Below are 22,837 nucleotides of genomic sequence, written 5' to 3'. Positions count from 1 at the left end.
TTTACACATGTGTATTTATCATGAATTCTTGTTCAAAGAACTATTTTTCATGGTTCAAGAAGCAAAATTAATTTAAATCGGCGGCTAATGCTCTGTTCTCAATTCCGTGAGTCAACTGGATGCTGCTGACATTTTTATGTGGAGCTTCTTTTAAGGTAATAAAAAGCACTGCACTAAGTGATGTGTCTGATATAGGAAGGGGTGAACGCCCACCGCCTGCAGCCCCGCGGGGATGTGTCAGCTTATGTCAGGAGCTGCAGTGCTCCGTCGCTTTGTGATCTCTGTTGCCCTACAGTTGACTTGTGGTGACTTCACTGAATGGAGTCATCCAGTGCTAATTTTTACACTCATATCTGGCAAAACTTGAGATGACAAATCCACTAATGCACATGCCTATCATTCTCCTGCAGAGCAGGAAAGAAACTCTCTGTTGCATGTTCAGGATCCCCAACACGTGCCAGAAGAGCACTGAGAGGAAGTGGGTTCTTCTCTTGCATGCATGCGGCTGCGGACTCGCATTTGGTCTGAATATTAAGAACTCCAGGGTTCAGCCTCTAAAGGGGCTGGATTAGACAGCAGCAGAAGCACTCATCGCCCTGTGCAGTTCTCCCTGTGCATCTGCTGGCAGCCAGGTGCCCCTTGTAGGACAGGGTATGTAATTATGAATATGTGAAATGTGAGTAGTTGATCCCTTTTCTATTCAGCATGTAGTTGGAATGAAGCTGCAGACAATGGCCAGACTACTCTTTGTGTTAGCCTGAATTTATCTCAGAATATTGAAGTAAAGAGCCAAAGGGCTCCCCAGATATGCAGGGAAGAATAGAATCCAGTCTTTGTCTGGGTGGTTAATTTTTAAAGTGGTATGTGCAGAGATAATGTATGAATAACCAACAGCTCTGGGGGGCTCAGTAAAATTGTATTTCACCAGGAGGAACAAATATATGCTGATTTTGAAAGGGAAGGAATATACTAAGGATCCAGACATGATGAGGTGAATTTTTGCTAATAAGACATCGAGATGTGCTGTGATGATGCCTTAAGATTGTGGTTTCGACTCAACTAAGACATCAAGATACTGAAAACTAATATCAAAAGCAACAAGAAATGTTATAAAACAATTCTGGCTTTGGGCCCCAGATTTGCCACTCGCTGACTATGAGGTGTTGGGCTGTTAGGTCACCTCTAAGCCTCAGTTTTCTCATCACCACAATTGGGAGGTGGGGACAGATTATCTGCCTAGTTCCTTCTTACTCTAATTATCTGTGATCCTGTGACATGCTCTTAAGACTTCAGATGAATGTGCGTGCAAACCTCCCTTCAAGGGAAGGAGTGACCACTATAGCTCAAGAAAGACTTGGCCAGCACAGACCAAGTTGTCAGGATATAAGTGATGGATGTTATCAACTGTATTTGGCGATGCTGAGGAGATGAACAAGAGACTGAAACAGAGGACAAAGTGTGAGATGCAAGTTACAAATGCAAGATGCAAGGTGGGAGAGATCCATGGAGACTCACAAGCATGAAGGTGAGATTTGAACAAAAATGCGAGCTGAGCTTTAAAGGGTGGGTGGAAAAAAGTATCTTGGTTGGAGGTGAATCAGTCAGGTTTTCTGGAAGGAAAAAGATAATCCAATCAAACTGGGTAGATGAGAAGAGTTCAATAAAGAGACCATTTACACAGGTGTTGCCAGTGGTGCAGTGCCCTGGGCCAGCAGTAACTGGGAGCCCTGACCACCCTAGCCTGAAGGAGCAGGAGGTGGAGTGGCCATCGGAACAGAATGTAACTGCCTGAAAGCAAGGGAAGCCTTCAGTGGAGGGACACCAACCCGTTGCAAAATGCAAGCAGGACCTGGGGAAGTGAAATATCCAAATCCCATTCTCTTCCTGCCTTCAATTTCTTTTGGGAGCCTCTCCTTGGCTAAATTCAACTAGAAGATAGCAAAGGTCAGCACTGGTGGGAAAGGGTGAAAAGTGGATCTGGAGGAGCAAAGGGAAGATACCCAGCAGAGAGGAGACCGTGAGCTGTCCCAGATACACAGGTGGAAACCAGAATGAATGGAGGGAGTCGTGGAAGTCAAATTGCACACATCTGGCCACTGAGTAGTGCCCCTTGATTATAAGACACTATAGACTGCTGAACAAGTTTGGGGTGTGTGGAAGAGTCTGGAGAACACCCCCTCACATTTCTGGCAGTGGTGAATGTTCACCGTGCCAACCCGTGTGGACCTTCCCTTTTTGGAAAGTCAAACTAAACCACTCATCCCTTCTGCTCCTTCCCCCCAGTCTCAGGAGCCAAGGAATGCTGGGCAGATAAGGAATGCTGGGGCCTCAGCAAATCACGATGAAAGGAGAATGCTTGCTTTTCCCACGAGATCAGGCCCTGGTAGGCCTGTGGAGCTCCGCGGCATACCTTGCTGTCCACCGAGGACTTGCCTTCTCTGGGCTTGTCCTAGCACACCAGATACCTGCCATTTCTCTTTAACTGGTCTTCTTCTCCTTCTTTAAGTGTTCTTCTTTCTGGTCCCCAATTAAAAATAAAAACAAACAAAAATTATTGATCTCAAAAGGAGGAAATGGAGAAATGCCAAATACAAAGAGTATCTTCTTCATAATTTTGCTATGGGCCAGTAAAACCAGGTGGGGTTGTAGATTCTTCCTACAGAAGGGCATTGGGTTGACTGTCAGAAGGCTGTTGTTTGTCTGGAAACGGGTAAATATAATAATGTAGAAAAACACAAAATGATGCAGACCTCTTTACTCTTTGCCACCCCTTTAATCCTGTAATAGCTTGTGGTGGGATGTGTGGTGTTCTCGGGGCAGCATAAAAACGTCATAGTAAGGATTTTTCTGCGTGCAAATATAAGAACCAAATAATGATGCAATCTTTTATGCAGGATTGATCTTTATTTTTGTTAAGAATTTGCAACTTCCAGAATATATCACAGAGTCAGCATAATTCATTGCCATGTTTTACATCTCTTCCCATCTCCCCCAAAGGTCTACTGTATTCTACTGAGAATATGTATAATGAGGAACAAAACCCTCCACTGTCTCTATCACACTCTGCTTACCAAGCCTAGAAATTGGGCCAATGTTAAATATATATGTTTCACGTTAAACAGAACTCAATGTTGTCAATTAATTGAGAAATCCATTACTTTGTAAATGTTCTTTTAATTCATTAAAATAAAATTTGCGCAGTGCTTATCTGGAGGTTTTAAAAGTTAGGTTATGCAAAAGTTGTTAGTCCATTCCTGCCTCTATAACAAAATCCCTTACACTGGGTAATTTATAGATAATAGACATTTATTGCTCACAGTTTTGGAGGTAGGGAAGTCCAATATCAAGGTGCCAACAGATTCAGGATCTGGTGAGGGCCCACTCTCTGCTTCCAAGGTGGCACCATGTTGGTGTGTTCCCCAAAGGGAACAAACACTGTGTCCTCATATGGTGAAAGGGACAGAAGGGGTAGAAGGACCAGGAAGTTTTTTAAAGCCTCTTTTGTAAGAGCACTAATCCCATTCATGAGGGCAGACCCCTCAGGGCCTAATCACCTTCCAACATCCCCACCTCTTAAAACCATCACCTTGGGGGATTTAAGTTTCAACTTATGAATTTTGGAGGGACACATACATTCAAACCATAGCATTAATTATTGCAGTTCTTTTATTGTCTTACAGAATTGAATTAATACACATGGGTGAAAGTTAATTCAAACAAAGCTGTCTCAAATGGAGTAGAGTGATACTGGAGGAATTCTAGCAGAGGCCATCTGACTGCTTGGCAGTTACAACATGAAAAGATTCAGGTGTTGAATTAAAGCTACAAAGAACAGGCTCAAAGGGTTTCTGAGCCCCGAGTTGTAGGACTACCTGAAAATGTAAACAGAATACTCATGGAAAACACAGCACCAGGTGTGGATCTGATTTTTCAAGAATGTTTTTGTTTCCTAAAAGGTTATTTGGCAGTTTACTTTGAAATTTTTATAGAAAATCATTTTGATTTTGTAAACATCTTACCTCTGACCGCAGCATTGCACCTTGATCAAATATAACTTTTACATTGGGATTTTTTTGATCATTAAATCCTATTTATATCAAAACGAGTTGATCTGGAAATTAATACCCAGCCACAATATTGTTTTGTTTTTTCTTCCCTCCCCCCCACTCCAATCGCCTCCACCCCAATAACTACAAATGTATATTTTTCAGGCCTTTTCTTGTGTTGCTCCTTACACAATTTCAATAAATCATTATTGTCTAGACACTATAAGGAAGTCAGAATACATTGCTGGAAGTGAAAATTCTTTAGGGATTTTTATTCAATAATAGAGCAATTCAATAGGACATATTATTGAACAATAGAAAGTACTTTCTTTACAATCTGGACACTTAGCAGACACATCATTAACCATCAAGCCAGTGCTTAAGTTCAGGGCCACATGTGCTGAAAAAGGACTGTTTTGTATAAGGATATATTACCTTTCTTTGGAAAATACTTAACGCTTTAAGTAGAAAATGAAACATTGAATTACATATTAAAGCTACAATTAATATAGTATATTGTGATTGTCTACATATTTTTGATACCTAAATTATATAGTGGAAAAAAATTATTAAAGTATAACTACAATCTTGCTCATTTAATCAAAAGATATATGCCTAAAAGATGTGTTCCTTAAGGAATTCAAATCTGCCATAGTTCAAGGCAAATCATGCAGGAGAGTGATGGGTTTCTGCTCATAGGCTAATGTGGTAAGCCTGTGGCCAATGGCTAAATCCAGCTTACAATTTATTTATCCTGTCAGCTGTAAGTTAGGTAATCTTTACAGATGTTTATTTGTGGGGGATATGCATTATTTCAAAATTTGTGCATAATGTAAAGTTCTGTTAATATTGTAAGAATCGCACTGTTCTAAAATCACATGTTTTTGTACTATGTGCCATTTTAAATTCAAATTTGTACTTCCAATGCCACCTTATTGCATTGTCGGCATTTCTAGCTATTTGACATCTTAAGGAGGGTTTCATGGAGGCCTGCCCAGGGGTCTGTACTCTGTTGAGCTGATGGGGTAAGGGGCTGAGGAAAACTGCAGAGAGAGCGAAGCTAAACTGACTGATGCAAGAGAAGAAGTGTTACCTCTGGGGTGGGGTATGCCTACGTGTGTGGATGTGTAGGTAGAAAGAAACACCAACAGAGAGGAACAGAGAATGAGAAAGAGACCAGAGAGAAAGCAGGACGACAGCAGGAGAACACGGCAGGTGGGCTGAAGTCACTAAAAGGTGAAGACAAAAAAGAGATGCCAGGTGGTTGTAGTTTCAGGGTAGGATTTCCTTTTTGCCTCCCCTTCAAGAGACTGAAGCTATTATTATTTTCAATAGACTTTATTTTTTCAGAGCAGTTTTAGGTTTGCAGCAAAATTGAGTGGAAAGTATAGAGTTCCCATGTACCTCCTGTCCCCACATGCGCATAACCTCCCCCACTATCAACACCCCCCCCAACCTCTAGAGAGGTATATTTGTTAAAATCTATGAACCTACTTTGACAATCATCACCCCAAGTCCATAGTTTACTTTAGGTGGCTGAGAGATGGCCCCTAGAACCAGGCTGCCTGGGTTCATAGCTCATGTCTGCTGCTTGTCATGCATGACTTTGGGCAGGTTACTTAACTTCTCTGTGCCTCAATTTTTTAATCTGTAAAATGGGTACAGTAATAGTGCTTGCCTCAAAGGGTTTTTCTGAGTATTAAACAAAGTAATTTATCAAGGTTTTAGTAATGTTATCCCATTGGGCATTGTCTGGTGTAGTGTGTGCTATGGGAATATTGGTTAAATAAGCATTCCAACCTTGTCATTCAACCATGAGGAAACTTCTCTTAGACATAATTTGCTTCAAATTTTTTTATAGATTTCTCCAGCCTGACCATGACAACTTACAATTAATTAAGAAGCTGAAACTGCCTAAAATTAGTGGAAATCAGTTCTATTTCCCTAACTCAAGTGGTTTTACAAGTTGTCTTGCAGGATGTAAGCTGAGCGTGCTCGGAGAGAAGGACCTTGCTGTCCAGATGACCTCAGCACCACAGGAACCAAAAATTTCCTGCCTACAGAATTAAAAAGCCAGAAATTTAACCACCAGATCCTTTTGTAAAGTGAGAGGTCCTTCAACAAGCCAGATCAGGCATTCAGCACTTTCATTACCATATATGGCCCGATCGGAGCCAGCCAATTCACTCTTGCCCAGTCATATGGCCTGACTTGCAGCTAGCCAATCAGTTTTGCCCTGTACTTCTTAAAACCTGCCCAGCCCCTGGATCCGGGAGGCAGATTTGAGCCTTGCCTTCTGTCACCTTGCCAGTCGACCTCACAATAAAGCCTTTTCTTTTCTCAAAAACTGGTGCCACAGTATTGGCTTTTGTGCACATGGGGCACAGAATTCTTGCTTGGTAACAAAGTCACTGATGTCAAAACTTTTGAGATTTTTCTTTTCAGCATTAAATGGACAGTTCTTTCCTATGAAATGGTCTCCACATTCAGATTTCAGGTTGCCCCATCTCTACACAGAACTACCAAAATCAGGTAGAAGACGAGGCAGGGAAGAGAGATGGGTAAGTGGAGAGTTAGGGAAAGGTGAGGTGGGAGCTGAAAGCAGTTGAGGAAGGCTTTATTATTTTTTCTATAAAAATGCCCAGTGATCTCCAGTTGGTGACACTACATAAAATATTTAAAGCAGGGAGCCACCTGTCCCCTCCCACCCTTGTAATATTGTGTGAGACTTATTTTGTACTGTAAGAATGCAAATCACACTCATGGCAAGAGGCTCTGCAAAACAAATTGCAAGTTATGCTGGGGTGAGGACAGTGTGAACACTCCAAACCCCAGAAGGAGGATCCAGCACGGAGCCTGGTTTTCCTATATGGTTGGTGGAATCTACCTCATTAGTGAGGGTGAAGCCCTGGAAGTCACTGGAGCATTGTCATCTCTGCATGATGTCTCTGTAATTGTGGTGACTGAGAACTGGATGTGCCCTTAGCAGTGCTTTTTGGTTAGAAGACAGTGATGTGTTATCACTTAGAACTAGATGTGTTGAGAAATGCCTCTTTCATGCCTTTGCTTTTCCAGCACCCTCTTTTTAATTGAATGCATTGAATATGCATCTTGTGACAATTATGTGACCCTTCTAAATGACATTACAAGGCAGAAAATATTAAGATTGACCCCAAATGTGTGCTATTATGTTAAAACTGAACCTTGCATTTTATAGGAATAATATTGTACTTTACAGGTTTCAAAATATTGCTACATTATCTCACTTGATTGTTGTATATAAAATACAAGGGGCCTTCAAAAAGTTCATAGAAAGATTCATAGTATCTTTTAATTCTATTTTTCCATGAACTTTTGGAAGTATCCTGTATAAGATGGAATATTATATACAAATACACAATTGTATAATAAATGTAATAGTATATATAATATATATGACACTGGCAGATTATTTTCTTATCCCCATTGTACAGATAAGGCATCTGAAAGTCAAAGAGTATATAATACCACACAATGAAGGGTAACATAACGACTCACTCATTGATTTAGTTATTCATTTACTCATCAAATATCCATTTGAGCTACTTTGCTGGGTCAGGCACTATTCTAAGTTCTGGGGAGATAGCAGAGAACAAAGCTAAAAAGACCCCTGAAAGATAATGTGAGATAGTAAAAAGTGTAAAAAGAAAATAAAATAGAGTGACTTTTGATTGGGTGGTGAGGGAGACCTCTCTGAGGAGATAAGTGATCTGGGGCTCGAAAAAAGTCAGAAGCAGCCAGATGAAGCCCTAGGGACTGAGTATTTCACATGAAGGGATCAGAAAAGACAAAATCCTGATGACAGGGCTCAGGAGGCCAGTGGGGCTAGAGTGTAGTGATTGAGAATGTCTGGGCTGGAATTTTACATTACACACAAGCCCATATATCAGTCTGTTGCTATTTCATGGATGCCGGGAGACACGAGACTCCTGGGTCAGACCCACAGTACAGCAAGCAGTATAAGCATCATGTTTTCATCAGTACCCTTTGTCCCCACAGTCCCATGGGGGCAATGCAGGTGGATGTTGCAGACTCAGTGGGTTGTGTCCAGCTGAGGAACAGTGAGCTTAGGAACCTACTGCTTTATTTATAGCAAGTGGTAAGCCAGGCTGCTCTTTGTCCTGGGGAGAGACATTGTCTCATCCAACTGGCCTGTGTCCAGAGTGTGCAGGACCTTGTTTCAGCACATTCGATGAGAACAAGCAGGAGGAGCAGGTAGGTGGCTGGTGGCCTCTCCCTGCAGGGAGCAGAGCATGCAGAGAGGCAGACTCGGGCTGTGCAGGACCCAGTGTGGCCCTGGCCAGGATTTCTTCAAGGATGGAAGGGGACTTCATTTACCAATTGATGGACTTATACCAGTATTCATGGATACTTACAGGCTTCTTTACTCTGTACAGTGAGTAGTTAGAGTCCTGGAAGGAAACTGATAGCACATTCAAAGGGTTAATTGAAAAGAGTTTAGTGAAGGGATGACTTACAGAGGTGTGGGCTGGGTAAAGGCACCATAAGGGATTGTGAGGGACTTAGGGACCACTGTCACCAGAGCCCAGAGAGAGCTTGGAGCCGTGGAAGAGGACTGTCAGGTAGCCACCACCCACAAGACAGTGAGGAGGCAGGGTGGGAATGGGGGCTGGGAGGAGACGGAAAATGCCCAATCTCTCTTTCTCCTCCAGATACTAATCTCTCCTGCCCTTTTCCTACTGGACAAACCCAACTGAAGCCCAAAGCAAGGGCCGTTGTGGAGGTCAACACCCAGGGGCCAGAGTAGTGCAGAGAAAGGAGCAGAATGGACCCAGGGTGACTCAGAGACAATAACCGGCACGCTGTATCATTTTATTCTTTTTTACTATTTACAATAGCCAAGAGTTGGAACCAGCCCAAATGTCCATCATCAGATGAGCGGATAAGGAAACAGTGGTACATCTACATAATGGAATATTACTCTGCTATAAAAAAGAATGAAATACTGCCATCTGCAATGACATGGATGGACTTAGAGAAAATTATATTAAGTGAAACAAGTCAGGTGCAGAAAGAGAAATACCACATGTTCTCACTTATTTGTGGAACTATAAATAAATAAATAAATAAATAAGCATACAAACAAATAAAGGGTAGGGGTGGGGACGAAGACACAACAATCACAACAATTCCTTGAACTTGTTAAGACAAGTGAACAGATATGATGTTGATGGGGGAGGGGAGAGAGGGAGGGGGGAAGAGGAACAGGTAAAGGGTCACAAAAACCAACTACAATGTATATTGAGAAGTTAAAATTTAAAAAAAGAATAAAAATTAAAATTAAAATTAAAAATCTCAAAAAAAAAAGATGAATAGAAAATTACTCCATATCCAGAATGATTAGATTCCAATGGGAAGTGTTCTATAATTACATTTATATAAGAATGTTTCTGGATAAAATAAAAAAGGAAAAGAAAAAAAATATGACTCAGCAGTGGATAATAAAAAGAATGTTTCCCCATAAATCTTTTAAAAATTCACTTTAAAGACATATAGTAAAAAGTATTTCATGCTGTTTTTCAGAAATAATTTTCTTATGATTGGGCTGACTCAACCACTTGTGTGAAGCTCCTTACATTTAAAATAAAAGTTACCTTAAATATAAACAGCTGAAAGTGCTGAAGGCATTCGTGTTTGTTCTGTGTCCACTCAGGAAGGAGCGCTGGCCTAAGAGTCAGGAAAACTGGATTCTAGCCCCAGATTTATCATTAACTAGTTACAAAATGACAGGGTTGTCGACCGTCTCTGCAGGTCTTCCCGGTTCACTGCTATGTTTGAATACTGCATTTGATTAAGAAAGCAGGACTTTCTCCCTCTTATGGGAAAGAGTTGACTGAACTTTGTAATTAGCTTTGCTTTACTCTTTGCTTTTTAGTAGAAATTTTGTTTTCTTTTTAATTCTTATTTAATCAAGGCTCTTATCTACCCCTGGGGAATTCTTGTTTACTTAGATTTCTCTGTATCTTGGTCAAAACAAATCCAGATTCATACACGATACAAGCTACTTCTTTTACTTATTTTTTTTAGGTGATATATAACATTGAAGATACACAGAGTGATTAACACAAATTCCTACTTTTTCCATTAGAATTGAAACATGATACTGTCACCACAGCTCTTCGACATGACACCAGTATAATCACAAGCTCACTGCGTGTGTGATTATCTTCTGGGCCAATGGAGTCTGCTAGGACAAGGTGGTCATGTTAATGTTCACACAACAATGCTACTGATACCAGGGACCTGATGACTCACTTAAATTCAAGTCCCTGGAAAATTTTGAGTAATTTGTTTTATCAGGCCTTTAAACTTTTACTTTAAATATAAAGAACTTCTTACAGCCACAGCAATATTTAAAGACAGGAAATCTCATGTGAGTCATTTGTCCTAAGATGACATGTGGAAGTAATTATTAACTAGTTCCTGAAAGGACACAGATATGTACAGTTCTGTTTATTTATTTGGTTAGGTTTATTAAGCGGCCTGATTCTTACACTCAAGACTCTGGCAAGAATCATAGCATGGAGGAGGTGAATAAAAGGACTTTAGGGTTACTTGGCCCAATTCCTCTGTTTGGCAGGTTAGGATGCTAAAGTCCGAGAAGGCTGGAACTTGCCCAAAGTGACAAAGCTGGGTGGTCCAAAACCCAAATCTCCTAGCTCTCAGGTAGTGCTCTTTCTTAAAATTAAAAAAAAAAAAGAAAGAAAATTTTCACAAGTAACATCTGTATGAGTTTTTGTTACAGAAAATCAAATGACTACCATCCCAATACCAGTATTTTTTCCAGAATTAACCACTGTTATCAATTGATGTATATACCCCAGACTCTTTGCTGAATGTTGCACACATACATATATATATATATATATATATACTTAGATGTAGAAATGCATATATAGAAATATGTGCGTGTTTAGAAATATATGGTATTGTTTTGTAGTTACTTTTTTAAAAAAATGAGTATCATACTTTACATCTCGTTCTTAAATATTTTTCAGGATCAGCACATATGTACCCCATTCTTTTAAACTGCTGGCTAATTTTTATAATATGAATAAGCCAAAGTATGTGATGGATATTTAGGTTGTTTCCCTAAATTTTCCCTCCATTACAAACAATGATATAACACGGTGCTTCTTAAAGTTCAGTGAGCACTGGAATCACCAGAGGGGCCTGTTAGAATAGATTCCTGAAACCCACCCCCACGTACACTGATTCAGTAGTTCTGGGCTGGGACTTCCACCCCATTTCTAGCATTTCTAGCAAGCTTTCAGGGATGCTAATGCTAGTGGCCCAAGAACTGTGCTTTGAATAGTACTGCTGTAATGACTTTCAGTGGATAGGCTTTCTGTGTCCATCTGTGAATGTTCTTACGTGAGAGTCAGGGGTGGGAGGGTGGAAGGATTTGTTGGGCCATAGGGGGATAATTTTAATTAACAGATACTGAGAAACTATCCTCCAATGTGGCTGTACCGCTTTACACTCCTCCAGCAGTGCATAAAGTACGAGGGAACTTGTTGCCCCAATAGTTTTGGTCTCATGCTTTCCAAAGATAATGAGGTTCACCATTGTTTCATAACTATACAAGGCATCAGAATCTCCTCTTCTATGAATTGCTTATTTCTACCCTCAACACACTTTTGAAGCAGGTTATTGGCTTGTTTTTTATTCTCATTGATTTATAGCAATTTAAAAATATATATATCAGATATTAATTCCTTGCCTGTTTTATATGTCTGAAATTTTTTTTCCCTCTCTTTCCTTTGACAGCACAGTTTTTACTCCTAATTTTATCATGTTGTCTGAATGGTACTTGTCTCTCTGAGGATGATAACAATTCCAGAATAAAATATTATTTTCCTTTTGGACCCTCAGTTCAAGTCCTGTGCTTGCAATGCTGAATGTTGGCTAGTGATCAACAAATTGTGGAGAACCTGAGAAAGGATATAGGTTGGAGACGCCCCCCAACTCCTTTTAGCCAAAGGATATTCCATTGTGGAGGAGCACCCCAACCTAATTTAAGGGAATAAGACTCCCATAAAGCAACCCCCATCTTGTCAAAAAGGAATTTCTGTAAGCTCCTGAGTAAAAGTTCCTCTAAGCCACTTTGACATAGGATTATTCTCTTTTGACATATTATAAACATTAAAGAAAATTTAATGCCCATCTGGACAGTTAGTTTTTGCCAATTGCTACTACCACCAGCTGCAAAACTACACTGACTACAAGCCATCCAGCTGCCATGCGTGCTCCGTGCCAGGAGAGAGCAAGCTGCCAACACTGCTTCAAGTGGCTGGGCTGGTTTGCAGCCAGGATTTGAGGGAGGATGTACTGCGAAATACAGTAGTCAGGACTCAGATTTTCAATTAGTGTTATTTGTGTTTGCTTTTTTTCTGGTCATCTACTGTGGGAGGCTGCTGGGGACACCATCCCTTTCCTGGAAATGGCAGTAAAACATGTTGATCCTTCTTCCTCTGCCTTTTATGTACTTGCTGGCATCCTTTGCATTCACATTCTGCTTGCACACAGTCATTAGCTGGAACCGCCTGGAGCTGCAGAAAATGGTGTCATCTCTCCAAGACTGGGTTTCCCCAGCTCCTAATCTCTCTACCCATCCCTAATGGCACCCCTCTCCTTGGATTTTTTTTTCTTATTTGTTTGACATTTATTTTCTTACAAAATAGCAAAGAGAAACTGTTTCCTCAGCTAGTGTTTTCCTAGATGTGTTCTTACATTTGTATACTTGGGTTCCCAGCACTCCTGTGTATGGATGTTTCCCTCAGCAAAGAGGAGTTTCTTCTTTTTTTTTTTTAGGAGCAAATTATTTTCCAGTTTAGGAGATAGAGTCTCTATTGATCAATAACAGATTGTACTAGCAATTGCCAAACATTCTATTTTCCTTCCCTGCCATGCTTTTCTCTGTGGGAGGACTGATGGTTCATACCCTCCTTGTTGAAGTCAGAAGGAGCCACGTGACTCGCTTTGGCCAATAAAATGTAGGCAGAAAGGATGTGTGTGGCTTCCCTACAGTAGTCTTCAGAGCCAGCTTGTAGTTTAAAATGCTTCTGTTTCCTCTGCCAGAAGAACAGCAATGTCCAGGTGGAGACTGCCCCATCAGCCTAGGTCCTGGGATAAAGAGGACATGGAGCAGAGCAACAGCTGACCCTTGATGGACATGTAGCACTGGAAAAATAAAGCTGAGTTGTTGAAAGCCACTGAGGTATTTGGGATTATTTGTTACTGCAGCATAACCTAACCTATCGTGACTGACACAATATCCTTTCATTCTCTACGATAAAATATTCTAATAAACATATGGAGATTGCATAGTAGAATGTGGAATAGGAACTCTAGAAAAGTTACCCTTAACTCTAGGCAGTTCCACTTGCCTGCCAATGTATATTTGCCCAGGTTAACATAGGGTTTTGAAATGTGAGGAACTGCTGGGAACTTAGAGTTCTTCTGTTTAAGATCCCTCATTTTGCAGTTGAGGAGATTGAGTCTCAAAAGGTGAAGTGAGGGCCAGCCCCGTGGCTTACTTGGGAGAGTGCAGCACCAAGGCCATGGGTTCGGATCCTATACAGGGATGGCCGGTGCGCTCACTGGCTGAGCATAGTGTGAACGACACCGTGCTGAGGGTTGTGATCCCCTTACTGGTCAGAAAAAAAAAAAGGTGAAGTGAAACATGTTGAGTCAGCCAGCTGGTTGGAGGAAGAAGGTGGCTCCCACTCCCATGGAATTCCAGCCACGCCTTCTCCTGAAGTTTTCAACTTAGTTAGCATGAGGAAAAGGTAAGTGAAGATTCTTAAATAACACTTTCCTATCATTTCATTTAGAATATTTCTGAAAACCTTAAACATATTAAGCTTTCACCTGCCCACTTTAAACCCCAGATGGTATTCCCTGTATGACTGTTACGTGCTGAAGACACCTAATATTATTCAAATGAAATGCATGTGTAGAGAAGCAAATTTACTGCTCACGATCCTCTTCATGTTACCATACAGTTGAGAGTTGACCATGTGTATCTGTTTTTCCAAATCAGTCGTCTAATTTCATTTTAGAGCACGTAAAGGGGTCAGCTCACTTCCTGGGTAGCAGGCCATCTCATTTTGTAAATCATCATCATTATTATTCCCCCATAATAATAACAGAAGCTAATATGTATATAATGATTACTATTAACAAAGCTGTCTTCAAAGTGCTTTACATCTTTTTATACACTTAATCCTATCATCCCTCATTGACAGATGGGGAAATGGTGACACACCAACATTCAGGAACTTGCCCAAGGTCACAGTTAGGGAATGGCAAAGCTGGGATTTGAACCTAGGCAATGTAGCTACACTGTTCCTATGACTGTAACAATAATGATAAAAGTAACAATAGCAGCAGCAACACCAGTATTAAGTAGCTGTCGTGTGCAGGTGCTATGTGCCACTTTGTAAGTCCATCATTTGTGATCCTTGACATATGTTTGACAATAATTTAGGAAACTGAGGCTTAAAGACATGAAGTGACATAAGTGCTGAACCTGGAGTTCAAGGCCACGTGCATCTGACCTCAGAGTCAGTCCTCTCTTCACTTTGCCATGCTGCCTTTTGTCTTCTCTACAAGAAAGCGGTGTGACAGAGCAAAGGGGTTGCTTTTAGCTGAGCAAATTTTGATTGCTTCACGTATCAAATGCACTAAGTACCATAATAGTGAGGTCCCTATCACTAAAAACACAGACTCTGAGCAGAGCAGGTGGAAACCTACTTATCAAGGAAGTGATGAAGGGATGCAGGCACCAGATGGATCTGGGACCGGGTGCCCAGTAAAGAGGCATTGTGCCCTATGCCTCTTTGAGGCCGCAATTCTCACAATATTTCCTTAGGAGAGTTGTGATTATCCCTCCTCTTTTGGAGAGGTGAAATTGAGGTTCAAAGCTGTGAAGTGCCTCAGGCTACCTAGCTCTGGTGTTAGTTTTGGGGCTGGTAGTAAAACTTGGGTCCTTTTATTCAGAGATCACACTCAATGTGATGGATTTCACAGTTCTGACTACCTGGGAATGTCTTTTGCAGAGATTTGTGAAGGCTGACTGGACTTTTCTACCACTAAACCTGTTGAAACTCTCATTAGGAAGAAATGTTAGGTAAATACAAGTAGCTTTAAGTTGCGTGTATGTTTTAACTTTTAATTTATGGCAGCCAAGTAAGGGCTACAGAAGGACATGGACTTGCTTTGTAAGTCACTGCATATCTAAACTACGGGGTGCAGTCACGAGACTCCTAAGTCCCTGAGTCTGTGAGCAGGGTCGAGGAAAGAGTCTACCCTTGTCCTTTTCCCCCTCACACTTTTAGGATGGGGACATTTAAAGCCCTGGAAGCTCCCGAGGAAGCAATTTGTATTGGTTAGGATATGGCTTAAAATAATGTCTTAAATGAGATAGAAGTTCTTTTTTCCTTACATACTGTCCAAGCATCAGCCCTCCTGGCCTGGTGTGGTGGCTCTTCCACTTGCCACGAGCCCTGGAGCGCTGCCTTTATTCCATTATCTGACATCACTTACCACTGGTTCCATGGCTCAGTTCATGGAAATGGAGAAAGGGGCTAGGAGGGGGCATGCCATTTCCTTTCAGGGCACGATCTGGAAGCTTCATTCCTTCATTCCACACCTTCCATCAGCCTAACTTGGCCACATGGCCACACTCAACTCTAAAAGGGGCTGGGAAACTGAGTCTGTATAATGGGTGTCCGAGTGCTCAGCTAAAAATTGTATCAGTTATGGAGGAATAGGAGAGTGGGTTTGGGGGGACGATTTCAGGCTCTGCCACACCTCTCCCTCTTCTGCTTTCTCTCTCTCCCTTCACAGGAAGGTCCCCAGGCCTGCTCCATCGCAGCCTAGCTTGAGTCGTGACTGCTCTTGCCTGTTGGGTGCTTGAACATCCCTTTCATGAAGTGATGACTCTCTTATCAAGCCCCTTGCAGTCTTGGATGAGTGGTATATCCGAGGAAACACCACCAATAGTTATAAATAGCTCATGGGTTTTTTTTTTTTTTAATTTAAATTTAAATTTTATTTTTTATTATACATACATATGGGGTACAATGTTGATTTTCAATAATTGTGTAGAATGTGTGGTGGTTAGTTCAGTATAGTAATAGGTCATATTCTTAACTTACTTTTTTGGTAAATATAGAAATATCCCATCAAATCCACCATAAGAGTTTTAAAAATTTCCCTTCTCCCTATCCCTGGTTCTCTGTCCTCAAAATCTGCTCTAGAGTTTCTCACAGCAACTCTTGTCCCCCACAAATAATCTCTGAATATTCACCTCATATGGTTTCTCTCTCTCCTAGCTCTCCATTCTTTAGCTATATATTTCAACTAAATACGTCTCCCGGTAAGCAAGCATCTCTTGAAAGCTGAAAGGGAACACGTTACACAGGTTTCATTATCTAGCTGGAGAGGGGAGTCAAAAGAGAACAGTGTCAGTACTCACCAGTGACCATGTTTGTCCCCCATATTGGTCTTGCCATGCGATATGTGTTGAATGTTTGTCCCCTCCAAAGCTCATATGGAAGACTGGTCCCCAATGTGGCAGTGTTGAAAGGTGGGGTCTTTAGGAGCTGATCAGATCGTGAGGACTGTGCTCTCATGATTGGATTAATCCATTCGTGGAGTAATGGATTGATGGTTTAATGGGTTATCATGGGTGTGGACTGGTGACTTCACAAAGAGAGCAAGTGAGCACATTAACAAGCGCTCTTTTCCCTCTTTGCTTTGTGATACCCCAGTCACCATGGGACTCTGTGGGGAGTTCCCACCCAGAAGAAGGCCCTCACCAAATGTGCTCCTTGGACCTTGGACTTCTCAGCCTCCAAAACCATAAGAAATAAATTTTGTTTTCTTATAAATTTAATTTAAAAAGTTTTCAGAAAATTAAAATTTTCTTATTAATTACCTAGTTTCAGGTATTCTGTTATAAGTGACAGAAAAAGGACTAATACACCATGTGCATTCTGCATTCCATTTTCCACAAAGAGGTAGCCAAAAACAATTTTAAAAAATCTAAACCAGGGGCCGAACCTGTGGCTCGCTTGGGAGAGTGTGGCGCTGGGAGTGCAGCGGCACTGGGAGCGCTGAGGCCGTGGGTTCGGATCCTATATAGGGATGGCCAGTGCGCTCACTGGCTGAGCACGGTGCGGGCGACACCAGGCCAAGGGTTACGATCCCCTTACCGGTCACAAAAAAAAAAAAAAGAAAGAAAAAAAAATCTAAACCGGGATAATGTCATTCCTCTACCTGAAATACTTCATTGGCTCCTCATTGTGCTTGGAAAAAATACCACGTCCCCTGCAGCGCCACCAGGCTCTGGTGTGCATGGCCCTGCCTCCCCCCAGCACCCCATGCTCCTCCAGCTGTCTCCTCTGTGCTTTACTGCCTCCAGGTTCCACACCAGCTGCCCCTTGCCTGAAATACTCTCCCCCAACTTGGGCAACTACTATTTGTTTTTCAGTTTCTCTAAAATGTTGTCTTTTTAGAGATGCCATTCCTGACCTCTCAAACCATAATAAAACAGAGTTATTTCCTCTAAGGGATACAGCAGGTATCACAATGTACATTTATATGTGTCTGTCTAATTCCGGAATTTTTCACTGCAGTGTAAGCTCCAGGAAGGCAAGGCCCTGTTTCGCTGCCCCCCTGCCATGTACGCCTGCCTTAAGTACTGGTGGAGGATGAAATGCTCCCTATGAGCTTATTTACTTGTGTCACTTATCTATCAGTGAAATAGATTTAATTGTTTTTTAAGCAGAGGATGCAGAGCCTGGATGGGTCAGCAAATGCCCATCTCACCTGTCCCCACTTCTTTTCCATCTGCAATTCTGCTTTACTCTGCAGGCGAGGACATGTTACCCAACAACCCAGCTACAGAGCAAGAGCTGCGGTGTCAAATAAAGAACCAAAGCTTACCCTTTCTCAAGGTCTGTTAGGCCCCAATCACTATCATATCCCCTAACCTCCTGGAGTGGAGAGGTGTTTGTAGTGAACACTATCACTGGGGTATGTGCTAGTGTTCTCCAGTGAAACAGTGAAACAGAACAGAAGGGTGTGTGTATGAATATAGTCACACTTCACTTAACAACAGGGATATGGTTTGAGAAATGCACTGTCAGGTGATTTTATCATTGTGGGAACAATATAGAGTGTATTTAACACAAACCTAAATGGTAGACACCTACACACCTAGCCTGTGTGGTATAGCCTGTTGCTCCTACATGAGAAATGCATTGCGCTACAACATTAAGATTGCTGTAATGTCACTAGGTGATAGGAATTTTTCAGTTCCATTATGATCTTATGGGACCACTGTTACATGTGTGGTTCAATGTATATGTATGCATGTGTGTGTGTGTGTGTGTGTGTGTGTGTGTGTGTGTGTGTGTGTGTGTGTGCGTGCACATGAGGACACTTCAAAAAGTTTGTGGCAAAATTGAATTAAAAGATAAGTCCTTCCATAAATTTTTTTGAAGACCCCTCATGTGTGTCTGTTTGTGTAAAGAGAGACAGAGGAGACAGAGACACAGAGACAGAAAAAAACAGAGAGAGACAGAGAGAGTTTAATTTTGAGAAATTGGCTTGTGTGATTATGGGGGCTGACAAGTTCAAAATCTGCATCATGGGCAAATGGGCTGGAGACCTGGGAGGGGCTGATGTTTCAGTTCAAGTCCAAAGGCCATCTGCGGCAGAATTCCCTCCTCCTGGGGAGAGGTCAGTCTGTTGTTCTACTAAGGCCTTCGACTGATTGGATGAGGCCCTCCATTTTATGGAGAGCAATCTGGTTTACTCAGTCCATCAATTTAAATGTAAATCTCATCTAAAAACACCCTTACAGAAACATCCAGAATAATGTTTGAGCACATATCTGGGCACTGTGGCCCAGCCAAGTTGACATAAAATGAAACACCACAGTATGTAAACTTGTTCCTCTGGGGGAAGAAAAGTTTCCAGTGTTCTTTTGAAAACAGAAAGGGTCCCCAAAGAACCTCTGTAGTATGGCTGGGAACGCCGCAGGGTGAGAAGGGAGGGGGGCATCCTCAGCCATAGGGAGGGTTCGCTGTGAGAAGTCATGGTGTCACTGGAAAAGGCAGAGGGGACAGGTGAGAAGGAGTCACAGGGAAGGAGGCCGGGAGGTGCCCACCTTTGCCCCGGGCCTCCTGTGGACAGTGCAGGCCCCCTCCTCTCCTCCACACTGAGTGATCCACCATGGCTCCCTGCCACTAGGTTTATTTGGAAGCAATAGATAAATGTCAGCGCTTAGAAGCTATAAAACGTCCTAACTGGCCCCCCTGGACTAATAAACATTAAAAAAAAAATCCTGATTCAGGCAGCCTGATGGACTCATTGGTGAGAGGGAGATAAAGTTTCCCTTCAGGACATTTATAATTTACATAATAAAAAGCTTTTCACCTTCCAGTCAAGGAGCAAAATTAATTACTGTGGCCCTGTTACTTCGTGGAACATTTTTTGCTTAAACTAGCAGGAACAGTTTGTGAACTCTTGAATGAGGGGTGGCGGCTGGGGGTGGGGCGGGAGTCCAGGCAGGGCAGGGAGAAGGGCGAAGGCGGCTCCACGGCTCACTCTCCAAAGGCCTGGAGTGGCGGCTGCGGGTGGCGGGGCTGGGGCTGGGCTGCGCCTTTGACAGAGACGTTCGCGGCCTGACCTGTCCTTCCAATCCATTCAGCACCAAATAATGCACTAATGATAATGGACTCAGGCAATCTGAGGCTCCATAATCACCTCCCCTTGGACAGATGTTGAATGGACAGTCACCAGAAGGGTCGCCTCGATCATATCCTTCCGTCATGGCTTGCCCTCTTCTCTTCTGGGCACCGTTTCAAAACACAAATAGAAAAGCTGGTGTTCCCGCGCCCCTGGTTCTGAAGATATATGGACAGCCCCGAAGTCCTCTGATTAGGGAACCATATCTGACATCCACTCAGGGTCTCTCGTTCCACATTCCCCGCGCTCTTCAGGAAGCTGGCAGGCTTAGCCTAGTGTCATTCATTCTCCCACACTCCTGTGACGGCGGCAGGTGGCCTGCATTAGCGCGCCGGCTATTTTGCAGATGGAGAGAGACGAAGGGAGGTTAAGTGTTGCGTCCACTTTCCACTGGCCAGCTGGGGACAGAATTCAGTCTCAGGCCCACAAGGTTATAGGGTCTCCTGATGGGTGGGAAAGCTTCCACTGGGGGGTCTCTGGAAAGCAGGTAGGGGCGGTGGACACACGGGTGGGCAGTCACAGCCTCCTCCCTTTTATGAAAGAGGAACCAGGGCTGCTTCACTGTGCATTTTTAGTCCATAGCGATCATAACACAGGATTACAAAGGAAATAGCAAAGGAGGGCATGGAGAGGGTAATCGTCGTCATCTCTTTTAAGCCTGGTCTCCCGTCTCGGATAAACATTATTAACAGGCACTTGGGGTGGTTGCTCTTATTCAAAAGTTCTGAATTTCGAGAGGACAGGATGTGGACAGTGTGTAGGGCCCTCCCGCCTCTCTGCTGCCTCGGGCTCCGGCCTCCTCCCCTCACCTGCATTCGTTGGCTCTTTCTGGAATCTCGAGTCCTTGAAGCTGCAGAGTAACCCGTATTTCTTGCTCTCCAGGTTACGAGTAAGTTAAGGTCTTTTCAGAGCCTGTTTTGTGGGGAAAGGGTCCAGTCAGGTTGGAAACCATGTTTCCCCCTGACTTTTAGTGTGTCACTGTTATGAATAAACTGATCGATGGAAATGACAGGATCTGGCTATAGAGTAACTGGGATCTGTGGGGAATTTTTGATCTGAATATAAGGTGGAAACTATAGATAGTTTAATTATGGTTTGACTTTGGAAAATGTCTTCAGCTGTTTCTAGTGGAAAGCACACAGTGCCATTCGTGTCCGCAGAGGGAGCGTAAGCTACAGGAGAGAAGGTGGGCTGTGCAGCCCCGGCCTGCGTTCAGAGCCCCTCTGCCAAGGCCTGCTGGTGCCGTGGGCAGCGTTCTCATCTATAAAGTGGCCAGCACGAAAGTATGTGCCTTCCAGAGTCTTTGTGAGGGTTAAATGAATCGGTTCACATAAAACACTTAAGACACTGCCTGGTGCATAGTAAACACCTGATAAATAAATGTTAGTGTTTTTTATTTTTAATAGTTGGTATATACTCTTTTTTAGAGGGAGAGCTTACTTCATATGTGATTAGGTCAACAAATGGCTAGTCTCATTTTGTTAAGATGAATAAAATTGCTAGTTCAGTTGTGCATTAGTCTGGTTATTGCTGGTAGCGTAGTGGCCAAATTGGATTGGTTGTACAGTAGAAATTATTGCTACAAACTGTTTGCAAAGCAGTCAATTTAGTTAGTGTATATAGACCTTACTACCGTGGTTTTCTTCACCTGTTTCTCTATTCACACAAATCTATTCATTCAAAACCATTAAGCATCTGCTGTGGGGAAGAAAGATGCATAAGGTCCGGTCTCACCCCTCAGGAGGTTCTCAGCTGGGGAAAAGACAGGCAGGCAACTCATGTCAGGTCAGTGTGAGAAGGGCCAGGTGTGCCCGGGTCATAAAGGGGCTCCTTCCATCAGCAGGAAATGTTTGAGTTGAGGCTTGAGAGGGAGGTGGGAGTTAGCGAGGAAAGCAAGCATTTCAGAGGAAGGGAAAAGGAGGCACTACTGAAAAGGAGTGGGGGTGAGTCTGGGTGGACGAGGACTTGGGAACCTGCCGTGGGATGCGTAGGGCCGGCTCCTGCAAGGCCTCCTGTTCCCTGGGGAGTTTGGACTTTGTCTGATAGACCAGAGGGTTTGGGGGCAGTGGAGAGAAGTGGAGGTGAGCAGGTAGGGGAAGAGAGACGACCTTAGAATGAACCAGAGACCTTTCCAACTGCCCTCAAGTTCCCACACTGTGTCAGAATAGAGAGGGAAGAAGAGCAGCTATTGTAGGAGGTTCCCTGAGGAGATTCTAGTAAATTCCCTTCGCTCCACTCCTTGGCCCTTGAGAACCATCTTCCCTGCTAGTGGGAGACGTGGAAGGATTGAAGCAGGGCAGGGACACGCTCAGAGGGGCATTTCAGAACTGGTGCTAATTGTGTAGCTAATGGACTGCCCCTCAGCTTAGGGCCAGATTACCATATGGTGATAGGACACATTCAGGCAGAGAGGCTCAGGTGTGAGCTGAACGGGAGGCATTAGACAATGACCTCTCTTTGTGGCCTCTGGACAAGGGGGTGTGGGAAGAGGTGGCTTCATCTGGTGTCCTTAACAAAGGTAGGACTATAGGAGAGGAAGCAGTTCACTTTTTATTTTGAGGTGCTAGTGAGACTTCCCCATGGAGACACTTGGGTAGCAGTTAAAAAAAACAGATGTGTAGTTTGTAGTTTAGGAGAGAGTTCCGTCTTAAAATTAGTAGTCTTGTTTTATAGTCCTGGCTAACCTATCTGAATATCAGAGATGACTTCATGAAAAAAAAAAAGTCTTTCCTGTAACTCTTTCTTTCATTAGCATTGTAAGAAGGATAATGTACAGGACAGGACGAGTGGAGTTTCTTTCCCTGTCTGGGTATATTCTAAGTACTTTCATACTTTCTAAATTAAATTAATTTTTTTCCAAATAGTAGACTGCTCTTCTTGATCCCACTCTCTCTTTCAAATTCTTGTTTACATTTCAAAAGTTGACTTTGTTCAGTTTTGCAAGTTGAAGATTCACGGGTCAAGAG

Source organism: Cynocephalus volans, chromosome 1 (assembly GCF_027409185.1).
Source record: "Cynocephalus volans isolate mCynVol1 chromosome 1, mCynVol1.pri, whole genome shotgun sequence".
Taxonomy (NCBI): domain Eukaryota; kingdom Metazoa; phylum Chordata; class Mammalia; order Dermoptera; family Cynocephalidae; genus Cynocephalus; species Cynocephalus volans.
Note: the sequence above shows the minus strand (reverse complement) of the source record.